We start from the raw sequence: 6,000 nt of genomic DNA on the forward strand, positions 1-6,000 counted from the left end.
ATATGAATGAATGCATTATTAGTATGGACGTAGAGGTGAAATGGGACAGCGAATACGCGTGTTTCTGATGCAAGGCTGTGTGTATGTTCGGGTTTTTTGTGTTTGTTGCTTTTTTGCATCGTAAACAAATGCAAAATAATAAATTTGTTAGAAAAATGAGAATAGGAACAACAATAAACAGAGTCTGAAATATTGATGGGAGACCGATACGATTATTAAAATCTCTTTTATACTTCAGTTAGTTTCAGCTTTGTGCAATTTCTTTTGTTATTTTCATAATTTCCTCTTATCAGATTGTGTAATTATAATCGAACGAACACAATTCGTTCGCCAGTTTTTATAGCCTTATCAATGTTTTTGTTGTAAACTCATTGTTGCTTCTTTAAAAACAAACATCTTTTTTTTTTATTCGCCGAATCGTACAACGCGTAGAAAATTTTCTTAAAATTTCCGCAAATATTGTGTTCATGTTCCGATTCTGATTCGGTTATTTTTGAACGTTTCAAATTGAAATAACCATCGTTCTTATCGTTTGAGCCATTGCATAATGTTGAATTTCAATTGTTGTTTGCATAAGGATATTATTACACACAAAAAAATTTGCGGTAAAATTTAATGCAAATGCGGTTAATGAGAAGTGTGTGGTTAAATTTAAAGGTAATGCGGTAAAATTTCAGCATTTGTCTGTATTAGAATTCACCGCAATTTACCGCATTCATACAAAAATGACCGCACACGCTTAAGACTGAATGTTTGATTTTGACTCTTATACGTGTGCGGTCATTTTCGTATGAATGCGGTAAATTGCGGCAAATTCTAATACAGAAGTATCCAAATGTCTAAATTTTAACCGCATTTGCATTAAATTTTACCGCAAATTTTTTTGTGTGTATGGTGCCTTTCGGCTCGGGTTCTTTTCATTTGAAAATGTTCCATACACAGACGATTTCATTCGGAATTTTTATTTTGCTTCTTGAAAAATTGGTTCAAAAGTTCTGTAAAGTGAAAAAAAAAATCTTCGACTGGCACACTTCCCTAATCGCAAATCCGAAAATATAATGAAACGCAAAAAAAATGTAAATTTACCACCAAATTTGATTTAGAATGATTTCGCCCAGTTTGCAAAGCACGCACACACAGACACACACACTCACTCTGTATTTTTTTCGCAATCGTTGAATGTTCTATTTTTTTGAAGTGTTCGTTTTTGGTTTGAAACTTATCGATTTTCCTGAAAACCGTTATATCAAATCAACTCACTCTATTTTTTTAATAACTGCCAAATTTGCTCGCTTCAATATTGTAGAAACCTTTTTAAATTCTCTGTTTATTTTTCTAGTCCAAATAAAAAAAAGCGAATGCATTCACTGTTTGCAATATTTCGGGAATATCCTTTTTTTTGTTTAGAAACTGTTGTCGTGTCTATCAATTCAATCAATTTGGTTGTTGATGAATTTGCTTCGTCGCTGATTTGTTGCCCTTTTGATATTTTTTTTTCGTTGGTATTGTTTGTCAATTAGATTTTCGATTTCAAAAAAAAAAACATCAAATCACAATTTATTATTATCAGTCATTAAAGAACGCATCGATTTTATCGCGTTCCGTTATTAAGAAATAAATTCTCCGATGCTTCGATTTATTTGTCGTAAATTTTTTCTTTTCATTCGTTGTTAATAAATTCACAATTGCTGTTATCGAATCTATGATATGAGACTCTTTTATTTATTTTTTGGATATATATGTATATTTATACGTAGAAAAATGTTTAAGTGACGTGAAAGAACACTCTAATATGCACACACACGGCAACGGTCGGAAGCCAACTAAATACGCTTGTTCAATGCATTGAACGGTTTCGGCTGATTTCGTTACCCAAAAACATACAACATGAACAGTGAATGTGTTAGCCGATATTACGTATACGAAGTCAACATAACACAAAAACTAAGCAGACGACATCAGCGTGTGAGCAAACAAAAACTATATCATCCGTATGGATGTGTGTGTGAGAGTGTGTAAAATAGTGTGTGGAGAGAGAGAAGAGAAAAAAACGAAACGAAACAACACATAGCCCAAACATATTCGATGACGACGCTACTATGAATGATCACGCGGCGGGGTTTCGATTGTTTTCAATCTAACGCATACATTCACACAATCATTTCTAACCGTTCCCTTTTTGCACTGACGTACACACAAAACTCGCATACATATGTCATGCAATTGCATGACGAACAAAACACGCATATACTTTCATCTCTTTCGTTCGTATAGGCTACTTGAGCGTGGTTTCAGTTCCATTTCACTATGTGCGACCGCATGTGTGCGTGTGTGTGCGTGTCTGTGTGAGAGAGATTGCACAAAAAATGGGCGGTTCCAAATAGATGTGTGTACCGTGTACGGTAGGTAGATAAAGGCGTGAGTTTTTGCGCTTGTGTTACGATGTTCTACCGCAATTTACAATATTCTACTTCACCTTTGCGTTGTACTTTGTTACTTTCAGCAATATTCTCACTTCGCACAACTACAGCCAGATGGTTTTTTCTGTACATTGAGTGTATACGGTGTCTTTGAACGGAGTTCACATGAATGTTAGCCACAACGTCTGTATGGTGCTGTAAGTTCAGCATCACCCATAATAATAATCATAGCATCAAAAGGTAAGTCACACATTCGCAAGTTTTTTCTCTTTTTACTCGTTTGGTTCACGTTTTTTTTTTCGTGTTGCTTCATGTAGGACGCGAAGTGAAGTAATGTTTTGGATTAATCGGTGTTGAAAAGCTTGCGACTTTCGGTGGTTTTCGACGTTATGCTTTTCGTTTGCTCGCATACATAATATTTTCCTACATTTCGCAGCAAATGTGAATGTATGGTAAAATAGTTTTTTTTTCCCTCTCTCGTCAGATACACACATGATGTCTTGTATTCTATCTCTTCGACGATTTTTTTTTGCCCATTTAGCTTTTGCACTGGAAAATTTGTAATATATTTTTTGAGCATATCACCGCAGGATGTTTTCCACATTTAATTCTCGGTCAAACAATATGAAAATGGAAAAGCTTTGTAATAAAGTGGAGGCGATAAAACTCAAGTAGAAAAAAAACGGATATCATGCGAATCCTGAATAGAATTTCTTAGACCAAAAAGGACCCACGTGAGCGATTACTTTTGCACGCAAACCCACACGAAAATGTCCAATGACTTTGGCTCGATTGGCTGTGTTGCGTAAAATGATTACAATTTTGATTTTATTGTCGTAATTTTATGACTATTTTGCTCCAACCATCGTCATCCAAGCGCGCATCGCATCATAAAAGTATTGTATCGTAATGTCATTGCAAGCAATCACATCAAATGTTAAATTGTTAAAACTTACCCGGATTTTGAATTGACGCACTACGTCCTTCATGAAGCATCCTTAGCGAAAAAAAAGCACACACACAAATGCAATGCCGAAATGTCTGTACTTTTTTTCGGTGATTTTTTTTTTCACGTTTTATTTTTCGTCCTAGTATTTTATTTTATGAGCTATATTCGCATTTTATGTGAGGACGGTAGTTAAAATTTTTAACGAGTAACATTTTTATGGCTTTGTGCAACTCTACAAAGTAATGTTTTTGCCCATTTTCTATTTTCAAACTTCGTTTGTTCCAAATTGCAGAATGATACATTTGGCTGCTATCATGGCGAACGAAGATGCTTTTGAGTGAAAAATCATTGCACAAATAAAGCAAACAAAAGTGCCAATGAAATGCGACTTAGCATCTTTACAGTTGAAAAGCATTTTTGACATTTATAGGGTTGATTTGACGCTACATCGCCGAAAACTTCGAGATATTTTATTATTATTGTTATTATTACGGTGCGTATGCGTAGTGAAAGAGATGTATGGATTTTTGTTGCTGTTTTTGTTGTTGTTGGTGCTGGTGTTGTTGTGTTCCAGTATTCTCAAAGATTTATGTAAATAGGCGAACAAAGGTTTCCAACAGCTCACTCGTGAATTATTGCTTTTTTCCCATTCTGCACACTTTTCGTGGCAGAAAAATAAATGAAATGCCGAAAAAAAGAATACAACAACAATAATAATACACACACAAAAAAAATCGCCCTTTCGGTGTTTGCTGGAAACCTCCTCCTATTTTTTGGCCGCTTCTCTTTCCACCACCGTTCGCGCTTGTTCATGCTTACATTGCCATTTCACTCTTTTTGCATTTAATTTATATTAGTTCGTGTGCGCTTTTTTTTGCTTCATCTCTTCTGAGTTCTGTCTAACTTTTTTCCAATGCTTTTCTTTCTCTTTCTCTCTCTCTCTTTTTCTCTCGCTACGTCGTATTTTATGTTCAGTTCGTTCGTTTGATATAAATTATACGTTTTGTTGTAATTCTTCGGTTGTGCCCGTTGTCTTTCCTCGCTTGCTAAACAGAGAGTCGGATGCAGAGAGAGCACAAGGAATGGTTTTGCGAATGAAATGATGGAAAAATCGCACACAGATTTTTATTTTTATTGTATGCATTCTCTTATCTAATTCCTTATGTGTTGGTGCGCTTGCTTGTTGAGTCTTTTGCTTGTTGTTTTTATTTCACGTCTCTTCGCTTTACTACATCTTTTCACTCTTTAATTATAATCGTATATCGTTACGAATACTGTAGCGAAGCGTATGTAATACGCTTAGACATGACTTGTTTGCCAGTGTGATGATGCTCAAGTGTTGTTGTTATAGTTGCTTTGTCTTTTCCCCCCATTCCTTAATTCTTGAAACGCTTAGTTCATACTTTTTTTTCCTACTCTCTCGCTCTCTCTCTCTCTCTTCCCCATTTCTCTGTTTGTTTGCAAGTGATTTTCTCTTGGTTGCTTGCCGTTGTTATTCTTTAGTGCACTGTGCACATTGCACATGTACGATATTTCGTTGTCAGCTCATTCGTTTCGATCGCAACTCTATCGATATGCGCACAAATAATATCGTTCCTTATTTGCAATATGTATATATGTACACATTTTAACGAAACAAGATGAAATTAAACGAGAAAATAAACGAATTCTGGTGCATTTTAAAAGCATTTTAGTAGCCACGAAACACACACTGCACGAAAAAGAGAAAAACATATTTAATTCAATGATGGTTTTGATAGTTCTTGATTCTTCGAATTTTTACGCGTGTGTATGACAATCTCGGCTGCTTTTCTATACATTCAGATTTAGCGCACATTACATTTCATCTTATTTTCATTTCGTCGAAACTAATTTTTTTTTGTTGTTGCACCAAAACCAGAAGTTGTCGAGATTCTCGCTGTTTTATTGCCGTTTCAGAGTCAGAGAGAGAGAGAGAGAGAAAATAAAAAGCAGAAATCGTGGGTTACGGGTGTTTGTAATGTTAGCATATGACAATCTACGTTGCACATCATATATGGAAATTTTTGATTTCGATGAAAAGGAAAACATGCGATTGTGACTATGATTTTTCGAATTCTACACTCATTTTGTGATAGGATGTACGATCGGTTACATTGCACGAACGGAATTTTTCTCAGAAGTCAGAAGTGAATATTGGTGAAAACTCTTGTATTTCATGATTTAATCTTTTTCTTTGGTAAATACATGCACCTTCTTTTCTTTGGAAAATCGTCAAAAATTGACGAAATTTGACAAAAATGGAAATAAAGATGTTTATTCAAAGTTTGAAATTCACATATTTCCTAATTGAATGAAATCTTTTATAGAAAAACAATTCGGAAATGACGCAAATAGTATATACAGTACTCGTTGTCTTTATTAAAATTATCGATTCATTGGAATAAGCAAGAATTTCACCATTGAAACTGGTGGTGCATGACCACAGTACAAAAGAAGATGGGGAAAATAGTCTATACAGCAATAGGACACAGGCCAATAAATGCGATTATCTTTTGAATAACTAATAACCGAATGAACGTAATTTAGCTAATTGTTAAACGTAAAGTAATATAAATTCAATTAGTTTCATTGAAATTGTTACATTTTTTA

The 6,000-nt window shown here is 34.6% G+C and overlaps 1 protein-coding gene across 4 annotated transcripts in view; it reads right to left on the reverse strand.

Moving 5' to 3' along the window:
• LOC116347556 (GATA-binding factor C) overlaps positions 1 to 1,810 on the reverse strand; it is a 70,479-nt gene extending 68,669 nt beyond the window's left edge. For 3 of the 4 annotated variants that reach the window (XM_031778193.1, XM_031778192.1, XM_031778190.1), the window contains exon 1: positions 1,087 to 1,810. The gene's annotated coding sequence lies outside the window, so the exon portion shown is untranslated. The remainder of the gene's footprint in view (positions 1 to 1,086) is intronic. The other variant, XM_031778191.1, reaches the window with a different exon arrangement.
• Between the last annotated feature and the right edge of the window lie 4,190 nt (positions 1,811 to 6,000).

The sequence above is a fragment of the Contarinia nasturtii genome, unplaced genomic scaffold (assembly GCF_009176525.2).
Source record: "Contarinia nasturtii isolate CC-2019 unplaced genomic scaffold, AAFC_CNas_1.1 Cnas_scaffold_1964, whole genome shotgun sequence".
Lineage (NCBI taxonomy): Eukaryota > Metazoa > Arthropoda > Insecta > Diptera > Cecidomyiidae > Contarinia > Contarinia nasturtii.